The sequence below is a fragment of the Heterodontus francisci genome, chromosome 34 (assembly GCF_036365525.1).
Source record: "Heterodontus francisci isolate sHetFra1 chromosome 34, sHetFra1.hap1, whole genome shotgun sequence".
Lineage (NCBI taxonomy): Eukaryota > Metazoa > Chordata > Chondrichthyes > Heterodontiformes > Heterodontidae > Heterodontus > Heterodontus francisci.
Window position 1 is genome coordinate 23,200,685 of NC_090404.1, and position 26,115 is coordinate 23,226,799.

A 26,115-nucleotide genomic window follows, 5' to 3' on the forward strand; every position below is an offset into this window, starting at 1 on the left:
AGTAATAGGCCTCAATACCCCCAATAAGAAGCTCCCGGTCCCGCGTTTGCACCGAGCGGGGCGGCAGCTGCGGGGCTTCTCCCCGGTGACAGGCCTGGGGTTAACGGCAGCCAGATTTCCGGCTCTTTTGGAGGAATTAAAGATTAATAAAGTGTAACATCAAAGGACAAAACTTTAAAGGAAACTGAGCTCAGTTATAAAGGGGCCTGGGGGAGGGGAGGAACCATTTAGGACACAGCACAGGGCAGGAGGTCCCCCCTCCCTGGTTCCACAAAGACTCCCCTTGGACTGGGCCACACCTGGGCAGGGCTGGCTCAAGGTGCAGGAAGCTGCAAACTGCTAGGCTGAGCTGTGGACTGGGAGGAGTGGGGGATTTGACTGACAGGCCTGGGGAAGGGGATATCAGGGCAGGTACACACGCTGTTGAGAGTTGAGAAACACGGATGGATCAATTAAGAGCCGCATTATTTAATTGGAGGAAATTTCTGTTCATCCAGTGCTGGATGTCAGACAATTCAGGATGGTGTGTGACTTGGAGGGGAACTTGGAGATGATGGTGTTCACATACACCTGCTACCCTGGTCCTTCTGGATGATGGAAGTTGAGGGTTTGGGAGGTTCCGTCAAAGATCTGGTCGAATTGTAGATATATAAAATACCTCCCCTCTCGCCACCCCTCCCAACTCTCTCTCTTTCCCTCTCACTGATTCTCTCTCTTCTCCCAGAGAGAGCAGAGTGTTGTGTAGGTCCAGACTGGGTGTCAGGTTCCCTTCCCTGAGGGACATTCGCGAACCAGTTGGGGTTGTGCGTCAATCCAGCAGCTTTCATTGTCACTTTTTCCTCAAAGCGGCCCCATAAATTACCAGATTCATTCAGCTCCATTTCCCAACCTGCCTTTGTGTTTTTGTGGGTTCTCTTACACTCAATTTTCTGTTTTAAAACAATTTCACAGGGTTTTCGAAGGGGAGGATTTGCAGCCGTGAAATGCAAAGCAAACGTCAGATCAGAATCTGGAGTCGCCCAATTTATCGTAACCTGAAAGTCATCAGATTTTGAACGTGGAAGGAAAAAGCACGGATCACATTGGGGAGAAATTATAACGTGTTCTCTGTGTGGATGTGGCTTCAGACGATCATCTGGCCTGTCGAACCACAAGAGCAGTCACACTGGGGAGAAACCAAGTAAATATGGGGACAGTGGAAAGGGATTGAATTATCCAGTTGAGCTGGAAACTTGTCCACGCAGTCACACCCTGGAGAGTGGACACACCTGCTCAGAATGTGAGAAGGGATTCACTCAATCATCCAACCTGCTGACACATCAGCGAGTTCACACTGGGGAGAGACCTTTTAAATGTTCAGACTTTGGGAATTGCTTTAAAGGTTCAGCTGAACTGATGTCTCATCAACGAGTTCACAATGACGAGAGACCTTTCAGGTGTTCTCATTGCGGGACCGGGTTCAGGCGATCATCTGATCTCACTGTACACCAGCGAGTTCATACTGGTGAAAGGCCGTTCACCTGCTCCGTGTGTGGGAAAGGATTCACTCAGTTATCCCACCTGCTGACACACCAGCGAGTTCACACTGGGGAGAGGCCATTTACCTGCCCAGAATGTGGCAAGGGATTCACTACTTCATCCGATCTGCTGACACACCAGCGAGTTCACACTGGGGAGAGGCCGTTCACCTGCTCAGAGTGTGGGAAGGGATTCACTACTTCATCCAACCTGCTGAAACACCAGCGAGTTCACACTGGGGAGAGGCCATTCACCTGCCTTGAGTGTGGGAAGAGATTCACTCATTTATCCAGCCTGCTGAGCCACCAGCGAGTTCACACTGGGGAGAGGCCGTTCACCTGCCCAGAGTGTGGGAAGGGATTCACTCAGTCATGCAACCTGCTGACACACCAGCGAGTTCACACTGGGGAAAGATCGTTCACATGCTCAGAGTGTGGGAAGGGATTTGCTACTTCATCCGCCCTGCTGAAACACCAGCGAGTTCACACTGGGGAGAGGCCATTCAACTGCTCAGAGTGTGGGAAAAGATTCACAACTTCATCCCATCTGCTGACACACCAGCGAGTCCACACTGGGGAGAGGCCGTTCACCTGCCCAGAGTGTGGGAAGGGATTCACTACTTCATCCGACCTGCTGAAACACCAGCGAGTTCACACTGGAGAGAGGCCGTTCACCTGCTCAGACTGTGGGAAGGGATTCACTCGGTCATCCACCTTGCTGAGACACCAGCCAGTTCACACTGGGGAGAGGCCGTTCAACTGCTCTGAGTGTGCCAAAAGATTCACTACTTCATCCGACCTGCTAAAACACCAGCGAGTTCACACTGGGGAGAGGCCGTTCACCTGTTCAGAGTGTGGGAAACGATTCAGTCAGTCATCCCACCTGCTGAAACACCAGCGAGTTCACAAGTAGCTCAGGGATGAGAAGTTTCTGCAAATGGCGGATTTCCGACATGGTGGATTCGGAAATCCACCATTGGCCTCTCCCTTTCCGACCTTAATCGCTGACAGTTCCATTTTTTTAAATGCTGGACAACCACAAAGCTGTTTTTAAGTCGTTTTTATTTTTTATTTTATTACAATTGGTGGAAATGAACTTCAACCTCTAATTAGCAGGAAGTGACGAGTGGTGTCCCACAGGGGTCTGTGCTGGGGTCTGAACTTTTTACAGTTTATATCAATGACTTAGATGAGGGGAGCGATGGCATGATAGCTAAATTTACAGATGACACAAAGATAAGTAGGAAAGTATGTTGTGAAGAAGACATAAGGAGGTTGCAGACCGATTATAGATAGGTTGAGTGAATGAGCAAAAATCTGGCAGATGGAGTATAATGTGGGAAAATGTGAAGTTCTTCACTTTGGCAGGAAGAATAAAAAAGCAGAGTATTACTGAAACGGAGAACGATTTTAGAAACTCAGGTGCAGAGGAATCTAGGTATTCTAGTGCATGATTCACAGAAGGTTAGTATGCAGGTTCTGCAAGTAATAAAGAAGGCTAATGGAATGCTATCCTTCATTATGAGAGGAATTGAAAATAAAAGTAAGGATGTTATGCTTCAGTTATACAGGGCATTGATGAGACCACACCTAAAATACTGTGTGCAGTTTTGTTCTCCTTATTTAAGGAAGGTTGTCAATACTTTGGCACGGTTGAGAGGAGGTTGACTAGATTAATACCTGGAATGAGTGGGTTGTCTTGATAAAAGTTTGGACAGACTGGGCTTGTTTTCACTGGAGCTTAGAAGAGTGAAGGGAGACTTGATTGAAGTTTATAAGATCCTGAACAGTCTTATCAGGGGGAATGTGGAGGGGATGTTTCCTGTTGTGGGTGAGCCTTAAAATTAGGGGTCACCTAATTGTTTGAGGATGGAGATGAGGAGAAATTTTTTCTGAGGTTTGTGCAACTTTAGAACTCTGTGCCTCAGAAGGTGGTGGAAGCAGGGATATGGAATATTTTTAAGGTGGGGGTACAGAGATTCTAGTTAGGCGAGGGAATCAAAGGATTTTGGGAGTTTGGAATTCGAGACACAAACAGATCAGCCATGATCGTATTAAATGGCAGAGCAGGCTGGAGTGGCCGAATGGCCGACTTCTGCTCCTAATTCATATGTTTGTATGTATGACCAATTCCCAATGTTTGTTTTTGCCTTCATGGGATATCTTAGCAGAGACCACCTGAGAACTGACACAGCTCATTTGATATGGCTTAAAATTAATGGTGCAGGATCAGTAGCTGGCAAGTCGCTGGTCTGCAGCAAAAACATTGGTCTGTCAATAGGAATTTGAAACTTGCTCCCATTTACACAGCAGTGTGTGTCTGAAGTAATTTCAGAAAACCCTGCGCGAATTGGCTACTGCATGTGAATATCCTGCAGTGAGCATGAACTGTATAAACTGAATATATCCTGTGCTTTGCAACAACTGAAGTGATCTGGAATTTCCACTTATCGGTTTGCTCAGGTGTATGGCTGAATTCCATTCATTGTTCATCTCCACTTTCACTGTCTACTGCCCCACACTGTAAACCAGGGTTGTCCAACATACGGCCCGGAGGCCAGGATCCAGCCTGCCAAAGGTTTCCATCCGGCCCTCGGATGTAAACTGTACCCGGGGCCGTTCCTCATCCTCATCAGGGCTCCGTGACTGGAGATGAGAAATTTCCCTTTGTCGTCCTCTTGCAGAACAGCTTTATAAAAATAAATGGCGCTGTGTTTCACAGCTGACAGATCCTGATATCAGGAAGAGCAGTTTCTGAACTTGGGACAGATTCTGGATTTTTTAAAAGCCTGCTGGAAAACCCCGAATCTGTCCGAAGTTCAGAAACTGCTGTTCCCGATGTCCGGATCTGTCAGCTGTGAAACTGACTTGAGATTTGAGAAAAACTGATCAACCATCTGCTGAACATTCCTGCTCTCTGCCGGAGAGAGACAAGGGGGCAGAGAGAGGGTGGGCAAAGCGAGCAAGTGGGGGAGGGAGCAGAGAGAGCGGGACAGCAAAAGAGGGGAGCAGAGAGAGGGAGGTGGGTGGGGGGGGGGGGGGGTGCAGCGAGAGAGAGAGGTGGGCCGACAGATAAAGGGGTAGAGAGAGGGGGAGTAAATAGAGAGGGGGCAGAGAGTGAGATGGGGAGAGATGAGGGCAGGCAGAGAGGGTGAGGCGGGGGGGTGGTGAGAGAGAAGGGGGCAGAGAGAGTGTGGGGCAGAGAGAGGGGGACGTGAGAGTAACAGGTGGATGAGAGGGGAGGCAGAGAGAGAACGTTAGGGGTCAGAGAGATAGAGCCGGTCAGAGAGAGAGAGGGGGATAGAGTGGGGGGTTGCAGGGAGAGAGGGTGTTATTGCAGAGATAGACAGTGGGCAGGGAGAGAAAGAGGGAGAACAGAGAGAGAGGGGGGGCACAGAGAGAGGGAGAGAGAGTGATAGAATGACATCTATCCAGAACACATTGCATCACTACAAGAAGTGTGTGGGCAAACATTGGCTACTTGTGCTGGCAGAAACATGCCAGGTATCTCACTAAATCAGTGTCCAACATAGTGACCAGAAAGTAAGTCAATAAATTAGTGTTCTCATTTAAAGCTTCTTCACAAAAATGCACTTTTGTTGTAGTTTTGATCAATAGTAAGATAGCTTTTAATGCCTTTATCTTTCCGAAAGTGGCTGATCTGCCCCACACCCTCCGCCCATGTAAGACAAAAATTGTAATGTGCCCCCCCCCTCTACCCGCCACGCAAAAAGGTTGGACAACCCAGCTGTGAACCTTGACTCAGTGTGAAACCGTCTTTTGCACCATAGTGATGCAAGACAAGGAGTATAACTCTGGCCATCTTTCTTCAATGTGTGGTTTGACGTTGCTTAAGATTATCTGGAAAAGGCTGTCCTGCACCACAAGTGCTGTGCATTGGCTGCAGTGCAACTATTCTGTGAGCTCTCTGCAGTCACTATAAATGGTCACTGGGCTTCTGAGACTTCTGGCACAGTAGTCTGTAGATGTACGAATATATATATACAGAGTGCTGCCTTTCTCCAAGCTAACACAATAATTATGATTTTCAGCTCAGCTTGCTGTTAAATGCAGCTGCCACTTCACCAGTTGATGCAGTAGAACAGAAGCCAGATGTGTTCATCACTGTTGGGATATACAGCTGTCCATTGGACCTGCTGCATTGTCACAGGGTCATTACCAAATTTTTGAGCCTGATTTGGGGCTGATGCAACAGAACCTCAAACTTGCTGCGGTCGAGGTTGTCGTCAGCTGTCCCTCAATTCGAGGATGATGTCTACTCAAGGTCGCAAGTTTCTGCCATGGGTCTTCAGGTCACTGAACAGGCCGATTCTCGACCCACAGATCTTTGGGCACATGGGGCAGGACGTCCCACCAGGTAGTGGGACCCAGAGTGCAGGATTTGCTTCCTAGAGGTACAACACTAGTCTCATTACTTTTCCACTGTCACTAGCAAGATCTGGTACAATGTTTATGATGCATTTGAAGAGGAAAACCACAATTTTAATCAGATTTCATTGAGGTTATGATGAGATCTGCACTGCAAACAAGACTGTTTTTAGTTTAGAATCTTTATAATGTGACTAATTATATTATAAAATCTACCATGAGTCATGATATTTAGAAACAAGCATTCTATCAAAAGAGGCACCACATTTCCTAAAGTTAATAAGGTTATTTTCCTCTTTGTGCTTGGAGGTAAATAATTGTCCAAAAGAAAATTGGGTCGGGAGTATCACATGCTCCTAACAGAATGTATGTGATATTCCTGTCTATTTAAGTTAATGGACAGTAAATTGGACAGGCTGTATAACTGGTATACAATCCTCCCTACCTGGTTTTGCTTCCTGCTTCGTTCAGGTGATTATGTCATAGCACAAAATAAGAAAAATGACCCCACTTATGTTCAAAGTTTCTGGATTGTCAATGTCTCATAAATGTTTACTTTTTATTAATTTATATATCTACTGATTTGTGCACATCACTTACCAAGGTACCAGAACGTGCCATCTGGTATGTTTATATATATTGCTTTCCATTAAAGTTGACACGTCTTCACAGAACACCTTTTACATGAACAAGCTATAAATAGACAGAAGCAGTACATTGAGAACATGAAGCTCTGTAAAACCAATTATCAGCTGTCAGGTAAGTCTCATGAAATTGTATTCTGAGTACAGTGCAATTTTATTCATTACATATGCAAAATTGTACAAAACTACCATTACTCAACCAGTTTGCTTCAATAACTTAAGATGGAGCACAGTGGGGGTGTTTGAGCATAATGGTAGCAAAAACAGGGAGGTAGATTATTATCTGAACGGCTATAAACTGAAGGGAATATGCAGCGAGACCTGGGTGTTCTCGTACACCAGTCGCTGAAAGTAAGCAAGCAGGTCCAACAGGTGGTAAAATAGGCAAATGGTATATTGGCCTTCCTAGCGAGAAGATTCGAGTACAGGAGCAGGGATGTCTTGCTGAATTTATACAGGGCCTTGGTGAGACCACACCTGGAATATTGTCTGCAGTTTTGGTCTCCTTATCTGAGGAAGGATGTTCTTGCTGTCGAGGGAATGCAGCGAAGGGTGAGGGCGGCACAGTGGCGCAGTGGTTAGCACCGCAGCCTCACAGATCCAGCGACCCGGGTTCAATTCTGGGTACTGCCTGTGTGGAGTTTGCAAGTTCTCCCTGTGTCTGCGTGGGTTTTCTCCGGGTGCTCCGGTTTCCTCCCACAAGCCAAAAAGACTTGCAGGTTGGTAGGTAAATTGGCCATTATAAATTGCCACTAGTATAGGTAGGTGGTAGGGAAATAGAGGGACAGGTGGGGATGTGGTAGGAATATGGGATTAGTGTAGGATTAGTATAAATGGGTGGTTGATGGTCGGCACAGACTCGGTTGGCTGAAGGGCCTGTTTCAGTGCTGTATCTCACCAGACTGATTCGTGGATTGGCGGGACTGACGTATGAGGAGAGATTGAGTCGGTTAGGATTATATTCGCTGCAGTTCAGAAGAGTGGGGGGATTTCAGAGACAAAGTGATTACTGACAACGCAGCTGGCAGCTTATGTCATCCAACAGCGCCCTCTGCGCATGCGCTGTGTTCCGCAGTGCCAGGACTGGTTGGCGCATGCAAAGATGGTGGGGGGATCCGGGCCGAAGAGAGCAGGGGTGGGGGGAGAGTGGGTCTGGGTAGTGGGGAGAGAGCAGGGGTGCGGGAAGGGGGTCTGGGGAATGGGGAGAGTGTGGCCGAAGACCTTGCTGGTGGCAGGTGCACTCTCCTCCTTCCCCCCCACTGCCCATCTGCTCGCTGTCAGCCCCTGGCCAGCTCGCTCACCACCCCCGACCGCTTGCCACACCGCCAACCGCTGGCTCACCCACCTGCCCGCTCGCTCCCACCCCTCCCTGGCTTGCTCTCTCCCCTCCGGCCATTGTGTGCTGCCATGTGTTTAGGTTGCCATCCTGTGATTATTTGAGCAGCGCCATCTTTAATCCTGGCAGCTGCCTAACGGCGCAGACTGTGACGTTTTAGTGGCACAGGCTGTATTTGTTTTCAAGAAGGAGTTAGATATAACTTTTGGGTTCAAAGGGATCAAAGAATATGGGGAGAAAGCAGGAACAGGTTACTGAAAGATAAGGATGAAGCATTTGCAACAATCTTCAGCCAGAAGTGCCGAGTTGATGATCCATGTCGTCCTCCTCCTGAAGTCCCCAGCATCACAGATGCCAGACTTCAACCAATTCGATTCACTCCGCGTGATATCAAAAAACGACTGAAGGCACTGGATACTGCAAAGGCTGTGGGTCCTGACAATATTCTGGCAATAGTACTGAAGACCTGTGCTCCAGAACTTGCCACGCCCCTAGCCAAGCTGTTCCAGTACAGCTACAACACTGGCATCTACCCTGCAATGTGGAAAATTGCCCAGGTATATCCTGTAAACAAAAAGCAGGACAAGTCCAACCTGGCCAATTACCGCCCCATCAGCCTACTCTCAATCATCAGTAAAGTGATGGAATTAGAACATTACAGCGCAGTACAGGCCCTTCGGCCCTCGATGTTGCGCCGACCTGTGAAACCATTTGACCTACACTATTCCATTTTCATCCATATGTCTATCCAATGACCACTTAAATGCCCTTAAAGTTGGCGAGTCTACTACTGTTGCAGGCAGGGCGTTCCACGCCCCTACTACTCTCTGAGTAAAGAAACTACCTCTAACATCTGTCCTATATCTATCACCCCTCAACTTAAAGCTATGTCCCCTCGTGTTTGCCATCACCATCCGAGGGAAAAGACTCTCACTATCCACCCTATCCAACCCTCTGATTATCTTATATGTCTCTATTAAGTCACCTCTCCTCCTTCTCCAACGAAAACAACCTCAAGTCCCTCAGCCTTTCCTCGTAAGACCTTCCCTCCATACCAGGCAACATCCTAGTAAATCTCCTCTGCACCCTTTCCAAAGCTTCCACATCCTTCCTATAATGCGGTGACCAGAACTGCACGCAATACTCCAGGTGCGGTCTCACCAGAGTTTTGTACAGCTGCAGCATGACCTCGTGGCTCCGAAACTCGATCCCCCTACTAATAAAAGCTAACACACCATATGCCTTCTTAACAGCCCTATTAACTTGGGTAGCAACTTTCAGGGATTTATGTACCTGGACACCAAGATCTCTCTGCTCATCTACACTAACAAGAATCTTCCCATTAGCCCAATACTCCTTCCAAAGTGAATCACCTCACACTTCTCCGCATTAAACTCCATTTGCCATCTCTCAGCCCAGCTATGCAGCCTATCTATGTCTCTCTGTAACCTACAACATCCTTCGGCACTATCCACAACTCCACCGACCTTCGTGTCATCCACAAATTTACTAACCCACCCTTCTACACCCTCATCCAGGTCATTTATAGAAATGACAAACAGCAGTGGCCCCAAAACAGATCCTTGCGGTACACCACTAGTAACTAAACTCCAGGATGAACATTTGCCATCAACCACCACCCTCTGTCTTCTTTCAGCTAGCCAATTTCTGATCCAAAGCACTAAATCACCTTCAATCCCATACTTCCGTATTTTCTGCAATAGCCTACCGTGGGGAACCTTATCAAACGCCTTACTGAAATCCATATACACCACATCCACGGCTTTGCCCTCATCCACCTGTTTGGTCACCGTCTCAAAAAACTCAATAAGGTTTGTGAGGCACGAACTACCCTTCACAAAACCATGCTGACTATCGCTAATGAACTTATTCTTTTCAAGATGATTATAAATCCTATCTCTTATAACCTTTTCCAACATTTTACCCACAACCGAAGTAAGGCTCACAGGTCTATAATTAACAGGGCTGTCTCTACTCCCCTTCTTGAACAAGGGGACAACATTTGCTATCCTCCAGTCTTCCGGCACTATTCCTGTCGACAATGACGACATAAAGATCAAGGACAAAGGCTCTGCAATCTCCTCCCTAGCTTCCCAAAGAATCCTAGGATAAATCCCATCTGGCCCAGGGGACTTAACTATTTTCACACTTTCCAAAATTGCTAACACCTCCTCCTTGTGAACCTCAATCCCATCTAGCCTAGTAGTCTGTATCTCAGTATTCTCCTCGACAACATTTTCTTTCTCTACTGTAAATACTGACGAAAAATATTCATTTAACGCTTCCCCTATCTCCTCTGATTCCACACACAACCTCCCACTACTATCCTTGATTGGCCCTAATCTAACTCTAGCCATTCTTTTATTCCTGATATACCTATAGAAAGCCTTAGGGTTTTCCTTGATCCTATCCGCCAATGACTTCTCGTGTCCTCTCCTTGCTCTTCTTAGCTCTCCCTTTAGATCCTTCCTGGCTAGCTTGTAACTCTCAAGCGTCCTAACTGAGCCTTCACGTCTCATCCTAACATAAGCCGCCGCCTTCCTCTTGACAAGCGCTTCAACTTCTTTAGTAAACCACGGGTCCCTCGCTCCACAACTTCCTCCCTGCCTGACAGGTACATACTTATCAAGGACACGCAGTAGCTGCTCCTTGAATAAGCTCCACATTTCGATTGTGCCCATCCCCTGCAGTTTCCTTCCCCATCCTACGCATCCTAAATCTTACCTAATCGCATCATAATTTCCTTTCCCCCAGCTATAATTCTTGCCCTGCGGTATATACCTGTCCCTGCCTATCGCTAAGGTAAACCAAACCGAATTGTGATCACTATCACCAAATTGCCCCCCTACATCTAAATCTAACACCTGGCCGGGTTCATTACCCAGTACCAAATCCAATGTGGCATCGCCCCTGGTTGGCCTGTCTACATACTGTGTCAGAAAACCCTCCTGCACACACTGGACAAAAACTGACCCATCTAAAGTACTCGAACTATAGTATTTCCAGTCAATATTTGGAAAGTTAAAGTCCCCCATAACAACTACCCTGTTACTCTAGCTCCTGTCAAGAATCATCTTCGCTATCCTTTCCTCTACATCTCTGGAACTATTCGGAGGTCTATAGAAAACTCCCAACAGGGTGACCTCTCCTCTCCTGTTTCTAACCTCGGCCTATACTCCCTCAGTAGACGAGTCCTCAAACGTCCTTTCTGCCGCTGTAATACTCTCCTTGATTAACAATGCCACACCCCCCCCCTCTTTTACCATCTTCTCTGTTCTTACTGAAACATCTAAATCCCGGAACCTGCAACATCCATTCCTGCCCCTGCTCTACCCATGGAGGGTGTCATCAACAGTGCCATCAAGTGGCACTTGCTTAGCAATAACCTGCTCAGTGACGCTCAGTTTGGGTTCCGCCAGGGCCACTCATCTCCTGACCTCATTACAGCCTTGGTTCAAACGTGGACAAAAAAGTTCAACTCAAGAGGTGAGGTGAGAGTGACTACCCTTGACATCAAGTCAGCATTTGACCGAGTATGGCATCAAGGAGCCCTAGCAAAACTAAGGTCAATAGGAATCAGGGGAAAACCCTCCGCTGGCTGAAGTCATACCTAGCGCAAAGGAAGATGGTTGTGGTTGTTGGAGGTCAATCATCTGAGCTCCAGGACATCACTGCAGGAGTTCCTCAGCGTAGTGTCCTAGGCCCAACCATCTTCAGCTGCTTCATCAATGACCTTCCTTCAGTCATAAGGTCAGAAGTGGGGATGTTCACTGATGATTGCACAATGTTCAGCACCATTCGCGACTCCTCAGATACTGAAGCAGTCCGTGTAGATATGCAGGAAGACTTGGACAATATCCAGGCTTGGGCTGATATGTGGCAAGCAACATTCGCGCCAGACAAGTGCCAGGCAATGACAATCTCCAACAAGAGAGAATCTAACCATCTCCCCATGACATTTAATGGCATTACCATTGCTGAATCCCCCACCATCAACATCCTAGTGGTTACCATTGACCAGAAACTGAACTGGAGTAGCCATATAAATACTATGGCTACTAGAGCAGGTCAGAGACTAGGAATGCTGCAGCGAGTAACTCACCTCCTGACTCCCCAAAGCCTGTCTACCGTCTACAAGGCACAAGTCAGGAGTGTGATGGAATACTTTCCACTTGCCTGGATGGGTGCAGCTCCAACAACACTCAAGAAGCTCAACACCATCCAGGACAAAGCAGCCCGCTTGATTGGCACCCCATCTACAAACATTCACTCCGTCCACCACCGATGCACAGTGGCAGCAGTGTGTACCATCTACAAGATGCACTGCACCAAGGCTCCTCAGACAGCAACTTCCAAAACTGTGACCTCTACCAACTAGAAGGACAAAGGCAGCAAATTCATGGGAACACCATCACCTGCAAGTTCCCCTCCAAGTCACACACCATCCTGACTTGGAACTATATCACCGTTCCTTCACTGTTGCTAGATCAAAATCCTGGAATTCCCTTCCTAACAGCACTGTGGGTGTACCTAACCCACATGGACTGCAGTGGTTCAAGAAGGCAGCTTACCACCACCCTCTCAAGGACAATTAGGGATGGGCAATAAATGCTGGCCTGGTCAGTGACGCCCACATCCCATGAATGAATTTTTTTTAAAATTGGATGATCAGCCATGATCATAATGAATGGCGGAGCAGGCTCGAAGGGCCAAATGACTTACTCCTGCTCCGATTCTCTCTGTTTCTATGTAACAGTGTTATAATTAAATGATACTTTGTCAAAAAAAATCAGACTTTTTTGTCTTCAGGCACTAATTTTCAGACCTTTTGGTCTTTGGACACTCTCAAATCTGTATTTGTTACTTGTTTTGTGAACTACTCTCCCTATTAGCGCTCAACTGCTGGATAACTCTGATTACATTTCTGTGTATTCATACATGTTTATAAAGTGTCTGTGTGCCCAGATTTAACTAAGTTGTGATTTGTAACCAATAAATAATGTTTTGGGCATGACTTGTATTCTGGTATCTTGGTGATTTGTCAAGAACGATTTAATTCAGTCACTCAGCAGCTTGAGAGGAACCAGACTGAGGTTTAATGAACATAAGAAATAGGAGCTGGAGGAAGCCATTTGGCCCTTCGAGCCTGTTCTGCCATTCACCAAGATCATGGCTGATCTTCTACCTCAACTCCACCTTCCCGCACTATCCCCATATCCCTTAATTCCCTCAGTACCCAAAAATCTATCAATCTCTGTCTTAAATATACTCAACGACTGAGCATCCACAGCTCCCTAGCCCAATAGGAAAGGAAATCTGCCGTCCTTATCCGCTCTGGCCCACGTTACTCCAGATCGAGAGAAATGTGCTTGATTTAACTGCCCTATGAAACGGCCTAGCAAGCCACTCAGTTATATTCAAGGAGGTGGCTCACCGCCACCTTCTCAAGGGCACCTAGGAATGGCAATAAATGCTGGCCTTTCCAGCAATGCCCAGATTCTGTGAATAAATAGAACAATCTTGTTATCCCAGGACCCAGACTACTGAACCATTTTTTTACCATGTGCCTGCCCACTTTTTTTTCATGTTTGTGCTTTTGGCCAGGGCTATTCATTATTCGGTCATTTCACACTCACTCTGCACTAACACTTTGTCATTAACTCATCCTTTGCCTTTGCTCCATGACCTTCTGGTCAGTTATTCTCTGTGACCCTCTGTCCTATCAACAGCTTCCCTTTTGTTAGCTTTTGGTCCACCTCCCCCCCCCCCCCCCCCCCCCCACTTTATTTGCTTGAAATCTATTACATTTCTAAGCTTTGCCAGTTCTGATGAAAGGTCACTGACCTGAAACATGAACTCTGCTTCTCTCGCCACAGATGCTGCCTGACCTATTAAATATATCCAGCATTTTTTTGTTTTTAATCCTGTTTAAAATGAATTGGTTAAAGTCTGAATTAAAGTAGCAGATGGAGGAGTTTACAGGAGGTTGTTAACTGCTGATACAATTATACAACAGATATTTGATCTCTCGATAAAGAACGACCTGCAGCGTGTTTCTAGGAATTCCCTGTTTTATTGAAGTTTGAGTGTTAGAAACCAGGATAACTAAAAAAAACATGACCCTGAACGTCCACGGGGGTGCAATCCTGACAGTTACTCTGGGATCACTCCTGCTGTGCAACTTCACCACTGGCCCTGCTGAAGGCTGTAGGCTCAGGGAGTGGGGCCTCCAGGAGTGGACTGTAAGAAAGCTGGGTTTCAGTATCCTGACAGATACATGGTGAGGAACCAGAGGAATCCTTACTAAGCAAACGTCTGGGATTTTACCTGTCAGTGTAGGTCTCGGGGTGAATGATGCCTGACTCCTTGAACTGTCTTACATTGAACCCAGTTTGGAACAAGATAGGATCAGTTTCTAGGAGAATAGGGACAATATCACCCACAATTGAGGGAGATAAAAGCAGCCATTAGAGAAGCTGAGATCTTTGGAAAAGAAGATGCTGCACAATTGTGGTGATAATAGTGAAAGCTTTACCAGCTACATTAAGAGTCAGAGACATAGTAACATAGAGTTACATAGAATTACAGTGAGTACATAGAGTCACATTGTATCAACAGCAGTGGTTCTCAAAGTTTTTTGGGTTGAAGGACCCCTTTTCAAATGGATTAGTAATCACACACCCCGCCCCCACTTAAATTGTACCATAAACTCCTTGTACATTTACATTTCTGAATGTAAAGTTCATCAATGTCCTGTTAAAGGGACTTGCAGGAAAGTTTACCAGGGCTGTCTGATATCGTGATTGGCGGTGAAAACTTTTATCCTCCCTTCAGCTGAAAGGTAAGCCGACAGGAAATATCCACTGAGTCTCATTGTAAAATTAATTAAAAATGAAAATGTTATATGAAAATGCCAGATTCAGAGTGCTGAAAACAATGGAGGCACTAGAGAAGTATAGAAAGTGTAGGGAGGTACTTTAAAAAGTAATTAGGAGAGCAAAGAGGGGGCATGAGAAAACAAGATAAAGGAAAATCCTAAAGCGTTTTATAAGTGTATTAAGGGCAAAAGGATAACCAGGGAAATAGTAGGGCCCATTAGGGACCAAAGTGGCAATCTGTGTGCGGAGCCGGAGGACATAGGTAAGGTGTTAAATGATTACTTTTCATCGGTGCTCACTAGGGAGAAGGACGATGTAAGTGTAGAGATAAGGAAGGGGTATTGTGATATACTTGAACATTTTAGCATTGAAAGGGAGGAAGTGTTAGCTGTTTTAGTGGGCTTAAAAGTGGATAAATCCCCAGGCCCAGATGAAATGTATCCCAGGCTGTTATGTGAGGCAAGGGAAGAGATTGCAGGGGCTCTGACACAAAGTTTCAAATCCTCTCTGGCCACAGGAGAGGTACCAGAGGATTGGAGGGCAGTGAATGTGGTACCATTATTTTGGAAGGGAAGCAAGGATAAACCAGATAATTGCAGGCCGGTGCATGTAACATCAGTTGTTGGGAAAATATTGGAAAAAATTCTGAGGGACAGGATTAATCTCCACTTGGAGAGGCAGGGATTAATCCGGGATAGTCAGCATGGCTTTGTCAGGGGGAGATTGTGTCTGACTAACTTGATTGAATTTTTTGAGGTGGTGACGAAATGTGTAGATGAGGGTAAAGTAATTGATGTAGTCTACATGGACTTCAGTAAGGCTTTTGATAAGGTCCCGCATGGGAGATTGGTTAAGAAGGTAAGAGCCCATAGGATCCAGGACATTTGGCAAATTGGATTCAAAATTGGCATAGTGGCAGGAGGCAGAGGGTAATGGTCGAGGGTTGTTTTGCGAGTAGAAGCCTGTGACCAGTGGTGTACTGCAGGGATAGGTGCTGGAACCGTTGCTGTTTGTAGTGTACATCAATGATTTAGACGTGAATATAGGAGGTATGATCAGTAAGCTCGCAGATGACACGAAAATTGGTGGAGTCGTAAATATTGAGAAGGAAAGCCTTAGATTACAGGACGATATAGATGGGCTGGTAAGATGGGTGGAGCTGTGGCAAATGGAATTTAATCCTGAGAGGTGTGAGGTGATGCATTTTGGGAGGACTAACAAGGCAAGGGAATATACAATGGATGGTAGGACCCTAGGAAGTACAGAGGGTCAGAGGGACCTTGGTGTACTTGTCCATAGATCACTGAAGGCAGCAGCACAGGTAGAGAAGGTTGCTAGAAAGGCATATGGGATACTAGCTTTTATCAGCCGAGTCATAGACTATAAGAGCAGGGAGGTTATGATGGAGCTGTATAACACGCTAGTTAGGCCACAGCTGGAGTACTGTGTACAGTTCTGGGCACCACACTATAGGAGGATGTGATTGCACTGGAGAGGGTGCAGAGGAGATTCAGCAGGATGTTGCCTTGGCTGGAGTATTTCAGCTATGAAGAGAGACTGGATAGGCTAGGGTTGCTTTCCTTTGTGCAGAGAAGGCTGAGGGGGGAACATGATTGAGGTATACAAAATTATAAGGGGCATTGATAGTTTAGATAGGAAGAAACTTTTTCCCTTAGCGGAGGGGTCAATAACCAGGAGGCATAAGGTAAGGGGCAGGAGGTTTAGAGGGGATTTGAGGAAAACTTTTTTCACCCAGAGGGTGGTTGGAATCTGGAACACACTGCCTGAAGGGGTGGTAGAGGCAGGAACCCTCACAACATTTAAGAAGTATTTAGATTGGCACTTGAAACACCACGACATACAAGGCTACAGGCCAAGTGCCAGAAAATGGGATTAGAATAGTTAGGTGTTTGATGGCCGGCACGGACACGATGGGCCGAAGGGCCTGTTTCTGTGCTGTGTAACTCTATGACTCTAATGATTCATACTTTAGATCTTTGAAACTTACAAAATTTTTATAGGGTGTGACAGGATGGATGTGGATAGGATGCTTCCACTGGCCGGTGAGTCCAGAACAAGAAGATAGTCTCAGAATAAGGGGCAGGCCATTTAAGACTGATGAGGTGGAATTTCTTTGTTCAGAGGGTGGTGAATCTCTGGAATTCTCTACACCAGAGGGCTGTGGAGCTCAATCATTGAGCAAGTTCAAGACAGAAATTTGATAGATATCTGAATACTAATGACATTAAGGGATATGGGGATAGTGGGGATGAATGACGTGGAGGTAGATGATCAGCCATGATCTATTTGAATAGTGTAGCAGGCTCGATGGGCCAAGTGGCCTACTCCTGCTTCTATTTCCTATGATCCTATGAATTAGGAGAAATTACACAGGACACACGAGTTCCGTATTTAAGACTTTATTATCTTTAAGCCAGTTTCAAAACCACTATCACTGTTGAATCCTCCACAATTAATGCTTATCTATGGATTTGAACAGTACACCAATAATATTACCAGATATTACACATACAACCACCCATGGATGATCAGTCCAGCATTGACTGTAGATCTCCATAGGTCCTGCTGAGTCACCATCTTTTATACCCTTTTTCAGGGTGGACCTGACTTGTTATATTGACAGGATCTTAATGTCCTATAAACTTCTTAATAATGCATCGAGTTCTTTGTTTAAACCACGCAGCAAAAGCCTTCCCTGACATTATCCATCTTCCGTGAGCTTCTAGCGTCTTAATCAGGTTTTACACCATCTTCCCTTACCTTGTCCTGTACCGTTCCCATAACTGGTTTTATAATTCCCTTGAAGCACCCCATTTCTGGCCTTCAAACCGTCAAGAATTTCATTATTCATACTGGCCTGTTATTAATTATTTATGTTCAGAGCTGTTCATAATGGTTATCCAATCCAACTGTTCTCATTTCTTATCAAACTACTGAAATATGAAGTGCTGCACTAAGGTCCACACACTAAGTAACTTTCATATTCCAGCAAACATTTTTTAATTAGGCACAGTTAACTGCAAGATTTAATATAGCTTCAAAATGTAGTAAAAACAAGAAATGCTGGAAATACTCAGCAGGTCCAGCAGCATCTGTGGAGAGAGAAGCAGAGTTAACGTTTCAGGTCAGTGACTGTTCATCAGAACTGCTTGATACCTATCACATTTCTAATATTTGCCAGTTCTGGTGAAGGGTCACTGACCTGAAATGTTAACTCGGTTTCTCTCTCCACAGATGCTGCCAGACCTGCTGAGTATTTCCAGCATTTATTTTTATTTCAGATTTCCAGCATCTGCCGTATTTTGCTTTTATTTTAAAATGTAGTTGTTATTCTTAATCTCACATAGGGCCACATAGCCAGAAATTCCATAGCTGGGGGGAACCTTGTTTTCTGCATCGTCCAATGGTTCTTTCTTATCTGTGAAAGACAGCTTGCAGGATCCAGCTGTACAGTTACTTTGAAAAGGTTTTTTGGCCTTGCAAAGCATTCTGATATAGAAAAGTTTGGTCAACTGGTATCAAACCCATAACCGTACACTACCAAGGCTAGCAGAGACACTCCGGAAGATATGGGGAGCTGGGACTTGTCAATAAGAGTAACTAAAGATATGAGAACTGAAATAATCTGGAATTAGAAAGGAGAAAAAGCCCAAGAATGGAACAGTCAGTAACAGGACATCAATTAGTCTCCTCTATTTTGGAGAAATCAGGGACACACTGTGCATTTGAATCAAAGCTGTTTATTTAACAGATATCAACGATACCTACAGCTGAGTTATAGGGTTATTAACATCACCAGAAACAAAGTCTGTCATAATGAACATGATTCAGTCCTGGATGTAATTAACAACAGCAATAACAGTAGAATCCAACCCCTGCAGTCACTTGTGAACTCGCCGGTGTCTCAGCACGTTGGATGAACTAGTGAATCCCTTCCCGCACACGGAGCAAGGGAATGGGCGCTCCCCAGTGTGAACTCGCTGATGTCTCAGCAGATCAATTGTGCTTTTAAAGCTCTTCTCACAGTCAAAACATTTAAAAGGTCTCTTATCAGTGTGAACAAGTTGGTGTGAAGTGAGGTTGGTTAAACAAGTGAATCCTTTCTTACACAAGGAGCAGGTGAATGGCCTCTCCCCAGTGTGAATGCGTTGGTGTGCCTGAAGATCCCTTCTACTTTTAAAGCTCTTCTCACAATCAGAACATTTAAATGGTCTCTTATCAGTGTGAACAAGTTGGTGTGAAGTGAGGTTGGTTAAACAAGAGAATCCTTTCTTACACAAGGAGCAGGTGAATGGCCTTTCCCCAGTGTGAATGCGTTGGTGTGTCTGCAGACCCCTTCTACTTTTAAAGCTCTTCTCACAGTCAGAACATTTAAATGGTCTCTTATCAGTGTGAACAAGTTGATGTGAAGTGAGGTTGGTTAAACGAGTGAATCCCTTCCCACACACAGAGCAGATGAAAGGCCTCTCCCCAGTGTGACTGCGTCGATGAGATTCCAGCTTGGATGGAGAGATGAATCCCTTCCCACAGTCCCCACATTTCCATGGTTTCTCCGTGCTCCAGGCGTCCTTGTGGCTCTCCAGGTTGGACGATCAGTTGAAGCCTTGTCCAGACACAGAACATGCATACGGTTTCTCCCTGCTGTGAATGATGTGGTCCAAGAGCTTCTATAGATATTTTAAAAAGAAAAGAGTAAACAAATTGAGCGTAGGTCCGATAGAAAGTGAGTCTGTGGGATTAATGGTGGATAAGGAGATAGCAGATGAATTGTATAGATATTTTGCATTGATCTTCACTATTGAGGATACAAGTAACATCCCAGTATTAGCTGTAAATCAGGGAAGGGAGGGAGCAACTCAAGAAATTTACAATCACCAGGGAGGTAGTACTGAACAAATTGTTGGAGTTGCGGGTTGACTAGTCCCCAGTTTCTGATGGACTTCATTCTAGGGTATTAAAAGAAGTGGCTAGTGAGATAGATGATGCGTTAATTTTAATTTTCCAAAATTCCCCAAATTCGGGGAAGGTTCCGTTAGATCAGAAAATAACTGTAACTCCATTATTCAAAGAGGGAGACAGAAAGCAAGAAACTACAGGCCAGTTAGCTTAACATGTGTCTTACGGAAAATATTAGAAGCTATTATTAAAGACATTATAGCAGGGCATTTAGAAAAATTCAAGACAATCAGGCAGAGTCAACACGGTTTTGTGAAAGGGAAATCATGTTTAACCAATTTATTGGAGTTCTTTGAGGGAGTTACATGTGCTGTGGATAAAGGGGAACCGGTGGATGTATTGTACTTAGATTTCCAGAAGGCATTTGATAAGGTGCCACAAAGGTTATTGCAGAAAATAAAAGCTCATGGTGTAGACAGTAACATATTGGCATGGATAGAAGATTGGCTACCTAACAGGAAACAGGCAGTAGGCATAAATGGGTCATTTTCTGGTTGGCAAGATGTAACAGGTAGTGTGCCACAGGGATCTGCGCTGGGGCCTCAACTTTTTACAATTTATATAAATGACTTAGATGAAGGGACCAAAGGTATGGTTGCTAAATTTGCTGATGACACAAAGATAGAAAGGAAAACAACTTGTGAAGAGGACATAAGGGATTTCGGGACATGAAGAGATGTAGATAGGTTAAGTGAGTGGGCAAAGACCTGTCAAATGGAGTATAATGTGTGAAAGTGTGAAATTGTCCACTTTGGCAGGCAGAATAAAAAAAAATTATCTAAATGGTGAGAGATTACAGAGCTCTGAGGTGCAGAGGGATCTTGGTGTCCTAGTGCATGAATCACAAAAGGGGAAGGTATCTGTATGCAGGTACAGCACGTAATTAGGAAAGCTAATAGAATGTTATCATTTATCGCGAGGGGAACTGAATACAGAAGTAGGGAGGTTATGCTTATACAGGGCATTGGTGAGACCACATCTGGAGTACTGTGTACAGTATTGGTCTCCTTATTTAAGGAAGGATGTAAATGCGTTGGAGGCAGTACAGTACAGAGAAGGTTTACTAAATTAATGCCTGGAATGGGCGGGCTGTCTTACGAGGAAAGACTGGACAGGCTAGGCTTGTATCTACTGGAATTTAGCAGAGTAAGAGGCGACTTGATTGAAAAATATAAGATCCTGAGGAGTCTTGACAGGATGGATGTGGAAAGGATGTTCCCCTTGTGGGAGAATCTAGAACTAGGGGACACTGTTTAAAAATAAGGGGTCGCCCATTTAAGACAGTGATGAGGAGAGATTTCTTCTCTGAGGGTCATAAGTCTTTGGAATTCTCTTCCTCAAAAGGCAGTGGAAGCAGAGTCTTTGAATATTGTTAAGGCAGAGGTAGATAGATTCTTGATAAGCAAGGGGGTGAAAGGTTATCGGGGCAGGTGGAAATGTGGAGTAATCAGTTCAGCCATGAACTTATTGAATGGCGGAGCAGGCTCGAGGGGCCGAGTGGCCTACTCCTGCTCCTAATTCGTATGTTTATTCAGGTTAACTGGTTAAAGCTCTTTCCACGGTCAGTGCACTGGAACACTCTCACTCGGGTGTGTTTCTCGGTGCTTTTCCACTTACACTGATGTTTGAAATATTTTCCCACAGCCGAAAATATGTAAATCCTTTCCTAATATCCTGTAAAAGGAGTTTACAAAAGTCATCTCTGTAAGTGCAGCACCCTCAGTGGAGGGGAGAGAGAGGGGAAATCAGTAAGTCATTGCGAATTTAAAATAGAAATAAAGTTTGTGCAGAAATAGATGGACACGGACAAAACGGGAATGGAGTCCAAAAACAACTGATTAGAACAAAATGAGTCTCACTGCACGAGAGATAAAAATGATCTTATTCGGGGCCTCAGTCCTAATCCGGGTGTGAATTAAGTTTCCCACTCCACCCACGGCTCCAGTTCCTACCCTGCGCCCCAATCTCATCCCGAGCCATCACTCCTATTGCGCATGCTCAATGCATTGACCAGCCCTCCACGTCGGCGCACTGGGCTCTTGTGGTCATCGATTGGGGACTTTCAGAACCGCGAGGAACCCTGGGTAAAGACCCCGCCATTGGAAGTCCGTTTCGGTACAAGGAAAATTTGTTGTCATCCGATTGAGATGCAGAATGCAGAAAACGCTGGAAATACACAGGAGAAAAAACAGATTTAACATTTCAGGTCTGTGAGACCTTTCATCGGAACAAATTCAGGAAAAATCGTGTTTGACCAGCTTGATTGAGTTTTTTGATGAGGTAACTATGGTGGAGGGCAGTGCAGTTGATATTGTTTATCTAGACTTCCAAAAGGCATTTGATAAAGTAACACTTATTATACATGTTAGCAAAATTGAAGCCCATGCAGCAACAGCAAAGATACAAAATTGGCTAAGGGATAGAAACCAGTTGTGCTAAATGTTTGTTATTTGGACTGGAGTGAGGTATTCAATGGAGTTCCCCAGGGTTCAGTACCAGGACCACAGCTGTTTTTGATGTGCATTCATGAATTGGGCTTGTGGGTACAAGCCACAGCTTTGAAATTTGCAGATGATGCGCACAAAAATTGGAGAAGTCGTAAACAGTGAGGAAGATTGTAATAGATTTCAAAACGGCATAGGCAGGGTGGTGGAATGGGTGGGCACATGGCAGATGAAATTCAACTCCGAAAAGCATGAGGAGATATATTTTGGTAGGAAAAATGACGAGACAATACAGGTCAAATGGTGCAATTTAGTTAGAATTTGGATTGCACGGCCTGAGTGGGTGGTGGATACAGGTTCAATAAGAGCCTCCAAAAGGGAATTCGATATATACCTGAAGCAGGAAAAAAACTGCAAGGATATGGGGAAAGAATGGGAGAGTTAGATGAATTGGATTGTTCTTCAAAAGAGCTGGCACAGACTCGATGGGACGAATGCCCTCCATCTATGCTGTACTATGCTATGATTCTTATGATATTAGAGTGCTGGGCCTCCCATGCTGTCTTCTTTACATATGGATCCTACTTGTTGGGGCAAAGTGGGACTGACTGCATAGGTCCATGGAGAGCCAGCATGGACTCGATGGAGTGAATGGCTTCCTCTGTGCCATAATTGACTATGACTGTGAGTTACAGTCCCAGTTCACTTTAAATCAGTCCAGTGTACAGCTGGCTGAGCTGTGCACTTAATTTCCTGAGATTGTGTAAAACCAGGTTCAGCTCCTCAACTGCGTACCTTTCTTACCCAGACATGTCCTCATTTTTGCAGCGGTTTCTAACTGTCAAAACAGTTTCTTAACCACACGGTTAGAAACCATTGCAGAGCAATGTGGTTCATAACTGTTTTACAGTTAGAAACCATTGCCAAATAATATGGTTCAATAACTGTCTGACCATTAGAAACAATTGCAACACAGTCAAAACAGTTATTGAACCACATTGTTCTATCTTTATTTGTCATCTGACTTATTTCATTACCAATTTTTTTTTTTTGGACTCCATTCCTGCTTTTCACTTGTCCAGCTATTTCTGCATAAACCGTTTTCCCCATTTTAAAATCAATAGTGACTGACTGGATCCCCTCCTCCTCCCCTGAAGCTGCTGACTCTGGCTGGGTTCAGTTCTACACCCACTGGTTTCCCTTCATATGAAGGTGCTGACTCTGACTGGGGCCAGTTCTACACTCACTAGTTTGTGTGTCTCTCCCTCTACTCTCCTAAAGATGCTGACTCTGACTGGGGCCAGTTCCACACACACTGGTTCTCCTCTCTCTCTCCTCCCCTGACGGTGCTGACTCTGGCTGGGTTCAGTTCTACACTCACTGGTTCCCCTCTCTCTCTCCTCCCCTGACGGTGCTGACTCTGGCTGCGTTCAGTTCTACACTCACTGGTTCCCCTCTCTCCTCCCCTGAAGGTGCCGACTCTGGCTAGTTTCAGTTCCACGCCCGCTGGTTCCTCCCCTGAAGGCGCTGACTCTGGCTGCGTTTATTGCTGGTTGATCTCCACTGTCTCCTACAAGTGCCCAAAGTTACAGACACTGCTTTATCTGGAGATGTTTGGAGACGGGAGGGCTTGGTGGGGGAGTGATTCTAACTTTGTGTACTTGAATGGGTCGAGTTAAAATCAGGGTCTGACTCGTCTCCAGGCTACTTGTTCTCCCCCGTCTCCACCCCACGACGTCGAAACTCCACAGCTGCTGCCAGACCTGCTGTGTATTTCCAGCGCTTTGTGTTTATTTCTGTTGTTGGCTTCGCCTGATGCTACATATCAGGTCAGGAAAACAAGTCCCCTTTAACTATCACGAGTAGAAAACGTGTCTGCGCTCATTCCCCCAGTTCCTTAAATGTCTGAAACTAATAAAATCCAGGAAAATCCAAACCATTTACTCACAAATATTAAAATATGTCTCCACTCCACCAGGCTGATCTCTTCAAATAGGTTGAGCAATTGGATATGGGATGTTGAAATATTTCTGGGTTGTGTTTTTTTTTAAAAAAAACCATTGAGAGCCGAGCAGCTCCTTCTGGGTTTCACACAGAGCCTGGGCTCCGAGTTACTGAACTCACTCGCAGAGATACAGCCCCTCTCCACTGCCATTGGATAGATCACCACCACAAGGAGCCAATCACAGCCTAGATCCACACTCCCTATTGGTGAGAAGCACTGTCAATCATCTTATCTCAAACGGCTCACAGGAAATCAATATCCTGTACTTAAAGTAACGACGTTTGTAAATAAAAAAAAACACCGACAAGGTGGCTGAGAAAGAATTTGCAGACAGGAAACTCAAAGCAAATATCGCTTCAAGATGAGTCACAGAGATATGTGGATTAATGAAGGAAAGCCAGCAGGGATTTGTTCAGGGCGAAAATCATGGAGTTTTTTTTGATGAGCTTCCAGAGAGGGTTGATGAGGGCAATGCAGTTGATGTGGTGTCCGTGGTCTTCCAAAAGGCATTTGATAGAGTAACAGGCTTGTCAGCAAAGTAAAGCTCACGGAATAAAAGGGACAATAACAACAAGGAAATGAAATTGGCTGAGTGACAGGAAACAGAGAGTAGTGATTAACAGTTCTTTTTCGGTTAGGAGGAAGGTATATAGTCGGGTTCCCCAGTGGTCGCTAAAGGGAACTGGGGGTATTAGTTCACAGATTGTTGAAGGTAGCAGGGCAGGTTGAGAAAGTGGTTAATAAGGCATAGGGGATCCTGGGCTTTATAAATAAAGGCATAGAGCACAAAAGCAAGGAAGTTATGATGGATCTTTCTTAAAAACTGGTTCGGCCTCAACTGTGAATATTGTGTCCGATTCTGGATATCACACTTCAGGAAGGATGCAAAGACATTGGACAAGGTTCAGGAGAGATTTACAAGAATGGTTCCACGGATGAGAGACTTCAGTTATGAGGAAACATTGGCAAAGTTGGGGCTGCTCTCCTTAGAGAAGAGAAGCTTGAAAGGAGATTTGATAGAGGGGTTCAAAATCATTTAAAGTCTGGACACTGAAAATACGGAAAAACTGTAACCGTTGGCAGAAGTGTTGACAACCGGAGGACACCTAGTAAAGGTGATTGGAAAGAGAAGAAATGGTGACCGAGGAAAAACGTTTTTACAAGGCGAGTTGTTCGGATCTGAAATCCATGGTCTGAGAGTGTGTGGGAGGCTGAGCGAGTGGTTCAGATCTGGAATCTACTGCCTGAGAGTGTGTTGGAGGCTGGGCGAGTGGGTCGGATCTGGAATCCACTGCCTGAGAGTGTGTTGGAGGCTGGGCGAGTGGGTCGGATCTGGAATCCACTGCCTGAGAGTGTGTTGGAGGCTGGGCGAGTGGATTACATCTGGAATCCATTGCCTGAGAGTGTGTTGGAGGCTGGGCGAGTGGTTTACATCTGGAATCCACTGCCTGAGAGTGTGTTGGAGGCTGGGCGAGTGGTTTACATCTGGAATCCACTGCCTGAGAGTGTGTTGGAGGCTGGGCGAGTGGGTCGGATCTGGAATCTACTGCCTGAGAGTGTGTTGGAGGCTGGGCGAGTGGTTTACATCTGGAATCCACTGCCTGAGAGTGTGTTGGAGGCTGGGCGAGTGGGTCGGATCTGGAATCCACTGCCTGAGAGTGTGTTGGAGGCTGGGCGAGTGGTTTACATCTGGAATCCACTGCCTGAGAGTGTGTTGGAGGCTGGGCGAGTGGGTCGGATCTGGAATCTACTGCCTGAGAGTGTGTTGGAGGCTGGGCGAGTGATTTAGATCTGGAATCCACTGCATGTGAGTGTGTTGGAGGCTGGGCAAGTGGTTCAGATCTGGAATCTACTGCCTGAGAGTGTGTTGGAGGCTGGGCGAGTGATTTAGATCTGGAATCCAC

General features: G+C 45.5%; 1 protein-coding gene and 1 pseudogene across 4 annotated transcripts in view; both read left to right on the plus strand.

Moving 5' to 3' along the window:
* The first annotated feature begins 1,293 nt into the window (after positions 1-1,293).
* Positions 1,294-26,115, plus strand: part of LOC137348727 (zinc finger protein 585A-like) — a 93,703-nt pseudogene continuing 68,881 nt past the window's right edge.
* The window catches only part of LOC137349229 (zinc finger protein 239-like), a 43,931-nt gene continuing 42,304 nt past the window's right edge, over positions 24,489-26,115 (plus strand). For all 4 annotated transcript variants that reach the window (XR_010969296.1, XR_010969294.1, XR_010969295.1 and 1 more), the window contains exon 1: positions 24,489-25,375. The gene's annotated coding sequence lies outside the window, so the exon portion shown is untranslated. The remainder of the gene's footprint in view (positions 25,376-26,115) is intronic.